Raw genomic sequence first — 13,616 nt, 5'->3', positions numbered from 1 at the left:
AGAATTAATACCTATTCTTCTGAAACTGTTCCAAAAAATAGAAATGGAAGGATGACTTCCAAACTCATTTTATGAGGCCACCATTACCTTGATCCCAAAACCAGACAAAGACCCCATCAAAAAGGAGAATTACAGACCAATATCCTTGATGAACATGGATGCAAAAATTCTCACCAAAATACTAGCCAATAGGATCCAACAGTACATTAAAAGGATTATTCACCATGACCAAGTGGGATTTATCCCTGGGCTGCAAGAATGGTTCAACATCCGCAAATCAATCAACGTGATATAATACATTAGAAAAGAAAGTACAAGAATTATATGATCCTCTCAATAGATGCAGAAAAAGCATTTGACAAAGTACAGCATCCTTTCTTGATCAAAACTCTTCAGAGTATAGGGAGAGAGGGTACATACCTCAATATCATAAAAGCCATCTGTGAAAAATCTACAGCGAATATCATTCTCAATATATCATATCTCAATATATCTCAAAAGCTCTCAGCTTTTCCCCTAAGCTGAGAGCTTTTCCCCTAGGGTCAGGAATGTGGCAGGGATGTCCATTATCACCACTGCTATTCAACATAGTATTAGAAGTCCTAGCCACAGCAATTAGACAACAAAAAGAAATCAAAGGCATCCAAATCAGCAAGGAGGAAGTCAAACTCTTACTCTTTGCAGATGATATGATACTGTATGTGGAAAACCCAAAACACTCCACCCCAAAACTGCTAGAACTCATAGAGGAATTCAGTAAAGTAGCAGGATATAAATCAATGCACAGAAATCACTGGCATTCTTTACACCAACAACAAGACAGAAGAGAGACAAATTAAGGAGTTGATCCCATTTACAAGTGCACCTAGAACCATAAGATACATAGGAATAAATTTAACCAAAGAGGCAAAGGGTCTGTATTCAGAAAACTATAAAATACTCATGAAAGAAATTGAAGAAGACACAAAGAAATGGAAAAACATTCCATGCTCATGGATTGGAAGAACAAACATTGTGAAGATGTCAATGCTACCTAGAGCAATCTACACATTCAATGCAATCCCCATCAAAATACCATCCACTTTTTTCAAAGAAATGGAACAAATAATCCTAAAGTTTGTATGGAACCAGAAGAGACCCCGATAGCCAGAGGAATATTGAAAAAGAAAAGCAAAGCTGGCAGCATCAAAATTCCGGACTTCCAGCTCTATTACAAAGCTGTCATCATCAAGACAGTATGGCACTAGCACAAAAAGAGACACATAGATCAATGGAACAGAATTGAGAGCCAGAAATGGACCCTCAACTCTATGGTCAACTCATCTTTGACAAAGCAGGAAAGAATGTCCAATGGAAAAAAGACAGTCTCTTCACCAAATGGTGTTGGGAAAATTGGACAGCCACATGCAGAAGAATGAAACTGGACCATTTCCTTACACCACACACAAAAATAGACTGCAAATGGTTGAAAGACCTAAATGTGAGACAGGAGTCCATCAAAATCCTAAAGGAGAACACAGGTAGCAACCTCTTCGACCTCAGCTGCAACAACTTCTTCCTAGAAACATCGCCAAAGGCAAGGGAAGCAAGGGCAAAAATGAACTATTGGGACTTCATCAAGATAAAAAGCTTTTCCACAGCAAAAGAAACAGTCCACAAAACCAAAAGACAACCGACAGAATGGGAGAAAATATTTGCAAATGACATATCAGATAAAGGGCTAGTATCCAAAATCTATAAAGAACTTATCAAACTCAACACCCAAAGAACAAATAATCCAATCAAGAAATGGGCAGAAGACATGAACAGACATTTTTCCAAAGAAGACATCCAAATGGCCAACAGACACATGAAAATGTGCTCAACATCGCTCGGCATCAGGGAAATCCAAATCAAAACCTCAATGAGATACCACCTCACACCAGTCAGAATGGCTAAAATTAACAAGTCAGGAAACGACAAATGTTGGCGGGGATGCAGAGAAAGGGGAACCCTCCTACACTGTTGGTGGGAATGCAAGCTGGGGCAACCACTCTGGAAAACAGTATGGAGGTTCCTCAAACAGTTGAAAATAGAGCTACCATACTATCCAGCAATTGCATTACTGGGTATTTACCCCTAAGATACAAATGTAGGGATCTGAAGGGGTGCATGCACCCCAATGTTTATAACAGGAGTGTCCACAATAGCCAAACTGTGGAAAGAGCCAAGATGTCCATCGACAGATGAATGGATAAAGAAGAAGTGGTATATATACACAATGGAATATTATGCAGCCATCAAAGGAATGAGAGCTTGCCATTTGCAACGATGTGGATGGAACTGGAGGGTGTTATGCTGAATGAAATAAGTTAATCAGTGAAAGACATGTATCATATGACCTCACTGATATGAGGAATTCTTAATCTCAGGAAACAAACTGAGGGTTGCTGGAGTGGTGGGGGGTGGGACGGATGGGGTGGCTGGGTGATAGACATTGGGTAGGGTATGTGCTATGGTGAGCGCTGTGAATTGTGTAAGACTGTTGAATCACAGATCTGTACTTCTGAAACAAAGAATGCAATATATGTTAAGAAAAAAAAAAGAAGAAGATAGCAGGAGGGGAGGAATGAAGGGGAGTAAGTTGGAAGGGGAGATGAACCATGAGAGACAATGGACTCTGAAAAACAAACTGAGGGTTCTAGAGGGGAGGGGTGTGGGGGCATGGGTTAGCCTGATGATGGGTATTAAAGAGGGCACGTTCTGCATGGAGCACTGGGTGTTATGCACAAACAATGAATCATGGAACACTACATCAAAAACTAACGATGTAATGTATGGTGATTAACATAACAATTAAAAAATGTTTATGCTTTTCTCTTTCAAACCCCTCTAGCTCTAAGTAGAGGTTGAATTCACATTTTTGAAAAAAAATAATTTCATTGAGATAATTTGGTATGAAGTCTCAAATGAAGATATTTTGTTTTATTATTTTTTAAGTTTTTATTTAAATTTTATTTAGTTAACATAGAGTGTAATATTAGTTTCAGGTGTAGCATATAGTGGGAGTTGAGTTTTATAAGTTCTTTATATAATTTGGATACTAACCCATTATCAGATAGGTCATTTGCAAATATCTTCTCCCATTCCAAAGGTTGCCATTTAGTTTCATTGACTATTTCCTTCACTGTGCAGAAGTTTATTTATTTATTTTTTTGAGGAAGTCCCAATAGTTTATTTTGGCTTTTGTTTCCCTTGCCTCAGGAGACATATCTAGAAAGAAGTTGCTGTGGCTGAATGTCAAGCAGGATACTGCCTGTTTTCTCCTCCAGGATTTTTATGGTTTCAAGTCTCACATTTAGGTCTTTAATCCATTTTGAATTTACTAAAGCCTTTGTTCCACATACTTTTTAAAATATTTATTTATTTGAGAGAGAAAGAGCATGAGCAGGGGAGAGGGGCTGTGGGAGAAGGAGAAGCAGACTCCCCACTGAGCAGGGAGCCCAATGGGGGGCTTGATCCCAGGACCCTGGGATCACTACCTGAGCCAAAGGCAGAAGCTTAACTGACTGAGCCACCCAGGCGTCCCAGTTTCACATACTTTTTAAGTGTAGTTACATGGACTGTCATCTCTTACCAAAGAAGCACTAAATGAAATGTAAGTCTAAGTAATAATATTGGCCAGGTCTAAGTAATAATATTAGCTTTCATCTATGGAGTGTTTACTGTGTACTGGACACTATGATAATCACTTTATAAGTGATGATGTGTTTAATCTTTGTGCCAACCTAATGAATTATATATTATTATTTGAATTTGAATTTACTTTTGTGTATAGTATAAGAAAGTGGTCCAGTTTCATTCTTCTGCGTGTTGCTGTCCAGTTTTCCTGGCACCATTTATTGAAGAGACTTTTCACCATTGGTTACTCTTTCCTGCTATGCTAGAGATTAATTGGCCATATAGTTGTGGGTTCATTTCTAGGTTTTCTATTTGCTCCAATGATCTGTGAGTCTATTTTGTGCCAGTACCCTACTGTTTTGATCACTACAGTTTTGTAATATAATTTGAAGTCTGGAATTGTAATGCCTTCAGCTTTGCTTTTCTTTTTCAAGGTTGCTTTGTCTATTCAGGGTCTTTTGCAGTTCCATACAAATTTTAGGATTGTTCTAGCTCTGTGAAAAGTGCTGGTGGTATTTTGATAGGGATTTCATTAAATGTATAGATTGCTTTGGGTAATATAGATATTTTAACAATATTTGTTCTTCCAGTACATGAGCATGGAATATCTTTCCACTTCTTTGTGTCATCTTCAATTTCTTTCATCAGTGTTTTATAGTTTTCAGAGTACAGGTCTTTTACCTATTTGGTTGTTTATTCGTAGCTATCTTACGGTATTTGGTGCAATTATAAATGGGATTGATTCCTTGATTTCTCTTTCTGCTTCTTCATTATTGGTGTATAGAAATGCAAAAGATTTCTGTATGTTAACTTTGTATCCTGTGACATTACTGAATTCATTTATCAGTTCTAACAGGTTTTTGGTGGAGTCTTTTAGGTTTTCTATACAGAATATCATGTCATCTGCAAATAGTGAAAGTTTTACTTCTTCCTTGCTAATTTAATTGCCTTTCATTTTTCTTTGTTGTCTGATTGCTGTGGCTAGGACTTCCAATACAATATTAAGTAACATTGGTGAGAGTGGACAACCCTGCCTTGTTCCTGACTGTAGAGGAAAAGTTGTCAGTTTTATCCCATTGTGGATGATATTAGCCATGAGTTTTCCATATATGGCATTTATTATGCTGAGGTGTGTTACCTCTATCCCTACTTTATTGAGAGTTTTTATCATGAATCAATGTTGTACTTTGTCAAATGCTTTTTCTGCATCTATTGAAATGATCGTATGGCTCTTATCCTTTCTTTTATTAGTATGGTGTATCACATTAATTGATTTGTGATGTTGAACCACCCTGGCAACCTAGAACTAAATCACACTTGATTGTGGTGAATGATTTTTTAATGTATTGTTGGATTTGTTTTGCTAGCATTTTATTGAGAATGTTTGCATCCATGTTCATCAGGTATATTGAACTGTAGTTCTCTTTTTTAGTGGAATCTATCTGGTTTTGTATCAGGGTAACGGTGGCCTGATAGAATGAGTTTGGAAGTTTCCCTTCCTTTTTCTATTTTTTGGACTAGTTTGAGAATAGGTCTTAACTCTTCTTTAAATGTTTGGTAGAATTCCCCTGGAAACCCATCTGGCCCTGGACTTTTGTTTGTTGGGACAATTTTGATTACTGACTCAAATTTCTTTGCTGGTTATCAGTCCGTTCAAGTTTTCTATATCTTCCTGTTTCAGTTTTGGTAATTTATATGTTTCTAGGAATTTATCCATTTCTTTCAAGTTGTGTGACTGGTTGTCATATACTTTTTCATAATATTCTCTTATAATTTTATTTCTGTGGTATTGGTTATTTCTCCTCTCTCACTTGTGATTTTATTTTTTTAAACATTTATATGACATATTTATTATTTTTCTGACCAAAGTGTAATGATTTTTAAATCTCCTTAAACAAATAACTGAAAAAAAGTATTCAAGAAAATAAAACACAAATGGGAAATTAGCCATTAGATGTTTTTACTTCATACCAACCCTACACTTAGTCTAGAAAACAAACAAAAACACTTTGAATGAAGTGTTACTAAAACGCTAACCAAATCATTGACCAGAAACCTCATACATGCATTTCAAGGTTCCACTGCTAGGAATTCTGTTAAGATCAGTTTAATCACTAAGAACACTACATAATAGAGGACAGGAATACAGGTCATTAGATGCGATCCTTGCCCCTTACCCTCAGATTTATGTCAGAATAAAGCTGACAATTCTGCCAGGCTCTGAACCCCCAGTGACCCCCATCCCAATCCCTGAAAGCAAAGAAGATGCCCTGTCACACAACTCTGTGTAAGTTGTAATAAAACAAAGCCTAAATTTTCTTATCTTTCAATAGGAAATGGTCAATTATTTGATAAATACTAAAACACTTCTAGGAATTCATTTTATGAGTTCGTTTACCAAACACATTTTGCAAGAACCGACTACACAGTTAAGTTCCTTTGGAATTTGGTCCACAAATTCACTTAACAGGTTGGAAATTTAAAACCTGCAAGAAAACAAGGAAGTGGGGAATCCCTAATCCTAATATGTTGTAATTATTAAGGGGATGTACAGACATACTAAAAAGTTTTGCTCACAGAAGGCACAAACTATAAAAGGGATATGCTTTTTGAGTAAAAACAAAGAACTAAGCTGATATCCTTCTTTGTTTTGTAAACACCATAGCTAAGATGAAGTTAGACCCGAATTCACTGTATACTCCTATAACCAAAAAAATCTAAAATAAAAAATTTAATTTGCCTTACTACATACTTTCCAGCCATTAACTGAGATGTAATTAGGAAAGGTTAAAACTTTCCAGCCATTAACTGAGATGTAATTATGAAAGATTAAAAATGCCCTAAAAGGGGGTTGTAATAACAGCTATCAAAGCAATATTCAAGCATGATTTTGAGAATGCTTTCAGGTTTAGAGTTAGCCTTCTTTGTCAAAAAGCTTCACAACCTCATCAAAAACTTCGTTAACAGACTTATAAGCATCTATTTTCTTGACTTTCCCCAGTTCTTCATATAAGTCAATAATTGGCTTTGTTGACTGAAGATAGGTCTGAATTCTCTTCTCCAAGCTCTCTCTGTTGTCATCACTTCTACCACTACTCTTTCCCCTCTCAAGGCATCGTTCAATACAGATCTCATTATTACAGTCAAAAAACGGAACGAAAGACACATCTGCCTTCCCATCCATGGTCTTGTTCCAACCTTGAAGGTGGTCTTGTTCCAACCTTGAAGGTTGTCTTGATTTCTCTAAACCCATCAATCAAGAATTTATTCTTCTGAGCATTGGCAGCCATTGTCTGATCCATTTCCCGCTTTAACAAACTGATGGTTATCTCAACTGGCACAATCTTTCCATCTTTAATGTACTTTTCAATGAGTTCACCATACTGTGAATCTGGGTTCTTCCTTTCATCACCAAGAAGTTCTCCTGCAGAAAGGTGTGTGTAACCGTATTTCTCGACGATGCGGGCGCACTGGGTCCCCTTGCCGGCGCCGGGACCGCCGAGGACGAACACGACCAGTTTCATGAGGCGGTGAGAGCAGAGGAAAAGCGGCCGGGGGGTCAGCAGCGGGAAGCTAAGGCCCAGGACGTGCAGCAGCCTGCGGTCGCAGCGGCTCAGCATACACAGAGTCTCGGCCTGACGCTGAGGAGAGCTGACAGCTGCCCCGCGGGCGATGGCGCGGGGCGGGGCGGGGGGGGGAAGAGGGCGGGCCCAGTCGGCGCCCGCCGCGGCCCAGCCGCCGTGGCTGCCGAGGTGTCGGCGCCACGGCCGCTGTGATTTTATTTATTTGGGTCATTTTCTTTCTTTTTTGTAAGTCTGGCTAGAGGTTTATCAATTTTATTAATTTTTTCAAAGAACCAACTCCTGGTTTCATTGATCTGTTCTTCTGTGTGTTTGTTCTTTGTTTGTATATCATTTATTCTATCATTTATTTCCACTCTAATCTTTTTTAATTCCTTCCTTCTACTGGCTTTAAGCTTTGGTTGTTATTCCTTTTTTAGCTGCCTTAGGTGAAAGGGTAGGTCATTTATTAGAGATATTCCTTGCTTCTTGAGGTAAGCCTGTATTGTTATAAACTTCCCTCTTAGGGCCACTTTTGCTGCATCCCAAAGGTTTTGGCCTGTTGTGTTTTCATTTTCATTGTTTCCACGTATTTTCAAATTTCTTATATTTCCTGGTTGACCCATTCATTGTTTAGTAGGATGTTGTTTAACTTCCATGTATTTATGGTCTTTCCATTTTTTTCTGTGTATACCACCTCTCAGGGAAGCACTCTGAGAAGAGGGAATAATCTCCGCCTCTATGCCCCACGTGTTTTTCAGATAGCTGTTTCCTTGCTGTCTGCCTCTGAGTTTTTTGCCTGCCTTCTATCCAGGAACAAAGCAGTACTCTCTGGACTCCATCCCAGCTAAGCCTGCTGACCCTTAAAACTCCAGGTTTAGAGATGCTTGAGCAGGGGTTTGTTCTGGTCTTCTGGGGGAGGTGTCTACCTTGCTTGGACTGAGGCAAACTTGGCTGAGAAGGGCAGTCCCGCTAGAGCAGAGGGGTGTGAGGCTTGGTGTAAGCAAATTAAGCAGCCAGTGGTGCACTGCTGCTTCCCATAGACGATTCTGTTTATACTGAGGGGTTAGGTGAGGTAAATGGCTCCAGCCAGCTCCTTTCTCCCCAGAGAGGTGTCTCATTGAATACTGCCTCTCTGGAAAAGTCTCCAAGAATTGAGTAATTTCCCTACTGTGTGCCCCAGGCATTCCTCAAATTGCTGTTTCCATGCTGTCTGCCACTACTTTGCTTGCCTGCTTTCTTCTCAGAGCCAGGGCAGTACCCTCAGAGCTCTATCCCAGCCATGCCCACTGACATTTAATACTCCAGGCTTTAAGCCTCACTTGCTGCAAGAACTCATGAAATTCAGCCCCTCTCATTTTCTAAGGCAATGGCTTTGGGGAAATATTCTTCTTGTGCATCCCCCTGTGTGCTCTACTCTCTCACCCTTCTCTGTGACCACTGCTTCCTCCTTTCTGCAGCATCCATGTTCTGTTTCTCCCCTAAACCACATTTCTCAGGGTTGAGAGAGGGTTTGGGTGAGCAGCTGAAAAGTTGGTTTAAGGTTGCAGCTTATAATGCTAATGGTTTAGCATTTTATAATGTAAATTGATTCTCCAAGTTTGATAGAAACTGAATCTCATGAATAAATAAGTTGATCTGTTAGTTAGATTTTCATTTTTAAAGCCATCCAACTTTTGTTAACAAAGCCCCGGTCATAAGAAGCTTCTTGGCGTTCATTTGATATGTAAGAAAAAGGCATAGTAAATCTTTGGGTACTATGGATGCAATTTAGGATTTTTTAAGATTCATGGACTTCTTTTAAGATAAAAAGATAGAAAGCTAGGATACTGGTTTATTCCATTAGCATAAAACACAGCATGTCTTCACAAGTCCTACCTTCTTCAATGTGGCGTCTTCTCTCCCTTTAGTTGTGAAGTTTGTTCTGTCAGTCGTCAGGTTGATTTCTGGGGTATTTCCAATGATTTGATAATTATCTAGTTTTGTTCATGGGATGAGATGAGCTTATGATCCTCCTACTCTGCTACCATCTTCCTTAATTTTGCCCATTTATATACTTTTATTTTGCAGGGAGAGATTACCAAATTCTTCATACCACTATAATCAGCAGTCTTTTTTTATAATTTTTTTAATTGGGTAAGACACTTATGGAGAATATAACATAACTCTGTTAAAGAACATAAAAAATACAATAAAAGAGCAAAAATGTAATTGGGATATGTACACCAGATGATGCTGACCTTTGGAAAGGGAAGATAATGGGCCTGACAGAGAAAATGTAGAAATTTTTTTTTCTTTTTAGAAAAAGTTTTTAAGCAGTCCTCTTAAAGTATTTGCCTGGGTTTTCTCCCTTGTTTTATACCTTATCAGTATATTTAATACTCTGCTGCTGTTTATCTACTCAAATCATAAACGTAATCATGTCAGTGCTTCTTAACCTTCAATATTTCCCTAATTGTCAACAGAACACAGCCAAAATTCTTTGGAATGGCTTTTAAGGTCTTCCCTAATCTATTGTTAATCCTACCTTCCCAAATATATTTCCCACATTGGTTTCCACTAACCATTTGATCATGCCAATTTGACACTGTATGCTCTGTGCTTTGTCACATCTGTGCCTTTCCTCATGCTTGTTGCTTGTTATGCTCTTTCTCCCTCATTTAAGCATACCCAGATTCCACCCATCTTTAAATTCAAGTTTGAATATCACCTGTTCCACTAAGTATATACAAGATATACCTAGCAAGATACCATGTTCCCTTGCTTGCCCTACTACACTTATCTGTATCTTCTTTATGATATTTATTATCTCTACTATAGTAATATATTATATTAGTCCTTCCCATAACCCTGTGTAGCAGCCATTTGATGGAAGATCCATGCTTGATTTGTCTTGGTGTTCCTTTGCAGCAGCTACCACAGTCCTTTTATATTTAGAGCTCAAGTACTATGTGCTAGAAGAAGTAGGATTAGTGGTTCCCTAGCATCTACATTTTGTACATAATACCAAGCCTTAATTCCTTGGCCTTGCATTCAGTATCATTATCTTTCCTGTGTAGCCTTTCTTGCTGCTATCCAATAATACAGAAGAACCAAAAGAAAGCAGTGAAAAGAAAAAAGTACCGGGGCTCCTGGGTGGCTCAGTCTTTAAGCGTCTACCTTCAGGTCAGGTCATGGACCCAGGGTCCTGGGTTCGAGGCCCACTTCGGGCTCCCTGCTCAGCGGGAAGCCTGCTTCTCCCTCTCCAACTCCCCCTGCGTGTGTTCCCTCTCTCGCTGTGTCTCTCTCTGTCAAATAAATAAATAAAATCTTTAAAAAAATTGTTAAAAGTAAATAAATAAAAATAAAGAAAAAAGAAAAGAAAAAAGTACAAAAACTATATTATGTTACAAAGTTGGGCCCGATTTTATAAAAACTGGTGTAACAAATTTAAGTTTTCTAAATTTATTTTAGAATAGAATTCACAAAGAACTATATCTGAGATATTATAAGAACTATAACACATGGAGGAAAAATAGAAAATTCAGCAATTATACTGCTTAGCTTTTCTTCACCAGAAAAACTATTTATTTCCTTTAAGTGCTTTTACCTTAATTGAGGCCATAAATGACCAAATTAAAAAGACTATTTATTATGTGCTCACAAATATTACATTTTATTTTAGAGAGTCAAATTCAATTAACATATATTGACACTTGTAATAAGGTCATTAATGAAATATTTAGGCTAACAAACTCATAATTTTGAACAGTGGAATCAACATAACTGCACTATATAACTTTGGTAATTATGTTTTTGTACTTGTGAATATGAGAAATCTTTTATCTTTAGCTACTCATATAGTCTACCATTTTCATGTAATGGCAAACATACCATAAATTGTCAGTTGGAGAACTTACTTCTACATCAGTCTTATGCTCTTACGTACTTTTAAGAAAGACAGGACCCTATAATTATGTTTCAGAAAGCATGAACATCTGTAGAAATTTACAGTTAAACAACTTCCACAAGCATGTTGAACCAATGTTCATGACATCAGATCACCAATCTATGAAATCTAACTACTGCATCTTACTTCTCATTTGGAATTGTCTGATTTGAGTGGGAAAGGAGGATTTATTTTTTAAAAATTTTAGTCCTCTCAGCCTTAAAAAATGTATTAAGGTATATCATACCTGCTATTTGCTATTGATTGACTATATAAAAATATAAAGCTGTTCTAGGAAGCAACCAGAATGTAATCTCTTTAATTTTGTGGATGAAAATTACTTCTATAATTATTATAACCACCCAACAAAACAAATGTAAATTAAATTAACTGGAAAGAGAAAAAGTTCTGAGTAATATCAACAAAGCATGAGTCACATAGCCCATTATCTCCCTAAACAGGCATATAACAACAAAAACTGAATGTTCTAGGTCACTAAATATTACAAACTTTTTCTACCCTATAATATACTAATTATTTAACTCAGTAAAATACTAGCCAATACTCAAATTACCATAGAGCAGAATTTTCTTAGCTACATAATAACTTAAAGATAATTTGGCACTGAATGATTAAAAACAACAATAAGTACATATAAAGCACTTTATTATTTACCAAACATTGTGTTAAACAATTATAATCCTATAATCCAATTATATCTCTTACAATCTTCACATCACCTCTTTTTTATTAAGTTTTTTATTTTAATTCCAATATAGTTAGCATACAGTGTTATATTAGTTTCAGGTGTACAATATAGTGATTCAATGATTGTAGACATTTCTCAGTGCTCATCATGATAAGTGTACTCTTTAATCCCCATCACCTAATTCACCCATCCCCCCCATCCTCCTCCCCTCTGGCAACCACCACCCTTCTCTATAGTTAAGGGTCCATTTTTCTGTTTGTCTCATTTTTTCTTTGTTCATTTGTTTTGTTTCTTAAATTCTACATATGAGTGAAATCATATGGTGTTTGTCTTTCTCTGACTGATTAATTTCATTTAGCATTATACTTTAAACTCCATCCATTTTGTTGCAAATGGCGAGATTTCATTCTTTATATGGCTAATTAATATTCCAGTGTGTGTGTGTGTGTGTGTGTGTGTGTCGCACATTTTCTTTATCCATTCATCTATCTATGGACACTTGGGCTGCTTCCATAGTTTGGCTATTGTAAATAATTCTGCAATAAATGTAGGGGTGCATGTATCCCTTCAAATTAGTGTTTTTTGTATCCTTTGTGTAAATACCCAGTAGAGAAATTCCTGGATCATAGGGTAGTTCTATTTTTAATTTTTTTGAGGAACCTCCATACTGTCTCCCACAGTGGCTGAACCAGTTTGCATTCCTACCAACAGTACAAGAGGGTTCCTTATCACCACACTCACCAATGCTTGTTGTTTCTTGTGCTTTTGATTTTAGCCATTCTGACAGGTGTGAGATGATATCTCATTGTAGTTTTGCATTTCCCTGATGATGAATGATGTGAAGCATCTTTTCATGTGTCTGTTAGCCATCTGTATGTCTTTTTTGGAGAAATGTTCATATCTGGCCATTTTTAATTGGATTATTCTTTGGCATTGAGTTGTATAAGTTCTTTATATATTTTGGATACTAACCATTTATCAGATATGTCATTTGCAAATATCTTCTCCCATTCAGTAAGTTGTCTTTTAGTTCTGTTGATTGTTTCCGTTGCTATTCAAAAGCCATATCAACTCTTTTATCCTCACTTTATAGAAAAGGAAACAAAGCCACAGAGAGGTTAAGTGACTTCCCTAAATTTACACAATAATAAGTAACAAAGCCCAAACTCGAACCCAGCTCAGTCTAATTTCATAGCCCGTATGGTTAATCATATCCCTGTGGTTGATTCCTATAATATGATAAATATACTAGGAAAGAGCTGAGAGAAAATCTAAGGCAAAACTAATGTGAAATTTTTTATCAAAATTACTTTAATAGATTTCTCACATTTAAAATTTTCTATCAGGATGTATCTCTTTATTTTCTATAGAGAATAAATATGTTTTATATAAAACATGGATCTATTTTAATTTATAATCTTATACTTTCACAATCACAAATACTAAAAAGCATTCCAATAAATAAATAAATATCTTGTTTGGGGCACCTGGGTGGCTCAGTCAGTTAAGCATCTGACTTTTGATTTCAGCTCGGGTCATGATCTCAGGGTCCTGGTCCTGATCGAGCCCTGCATTGGGCTCCATGCTCAGTGTGGAGTCCACTTGAGATTCTCTCTCTCCCTGTCCCTCTGCCCCTCCCCTGGCTTGTGCTCTCTCTTTCACTCTCTCTCTCTAAATGAATAAATAAAATCTTTTTAAAAATAAATAAATATCTTGCTTACAGATTATGTGGTACCTACTATAAATTCATTTTTCTCTG

The 13,616-nt window shown here is 37.1% G+C and overlaps 1 protein-coding gene and 1 pseudogene across 1 annotated transcript in view; one reads left to right on the top strand and one right to left on the bottom strand.

Moving 5' to 3' along the window:
* Positions 1-13,616, top strand: part of LOC148163067 (uncharacterized) — a 314,088-nt gene that overhangs the window by 249,136 nt on the left and 51,336 nt on the right. The window lies entirely within an intron of this gene.
* LOC114207529 (UMP-CMP kinase pseudogene) lies at positions 6,540-7,280 on the bottom strand (annotated as a pseudogene).

Source organism: Eumetopias jubatus, unplaced genomic scaffold (assembly GCF_037043125.1).
Source record: "Eumetopias jubatus isolate StellerSeaLion01/CBP00866 unplaced genomic scaffold, mEumJub1_p1.0 scaffold_11, whole genome shotgun sequence".
Lineage (NCBI taxonomy): Eukaryota > Metazoa > Chordata > Mammalia > Carnivora > Otariidae > Eumetopias > Eumetopias jubatus.
This window is presented reverse-complemented; position numbering and strand designations above follow the sequence as displayed.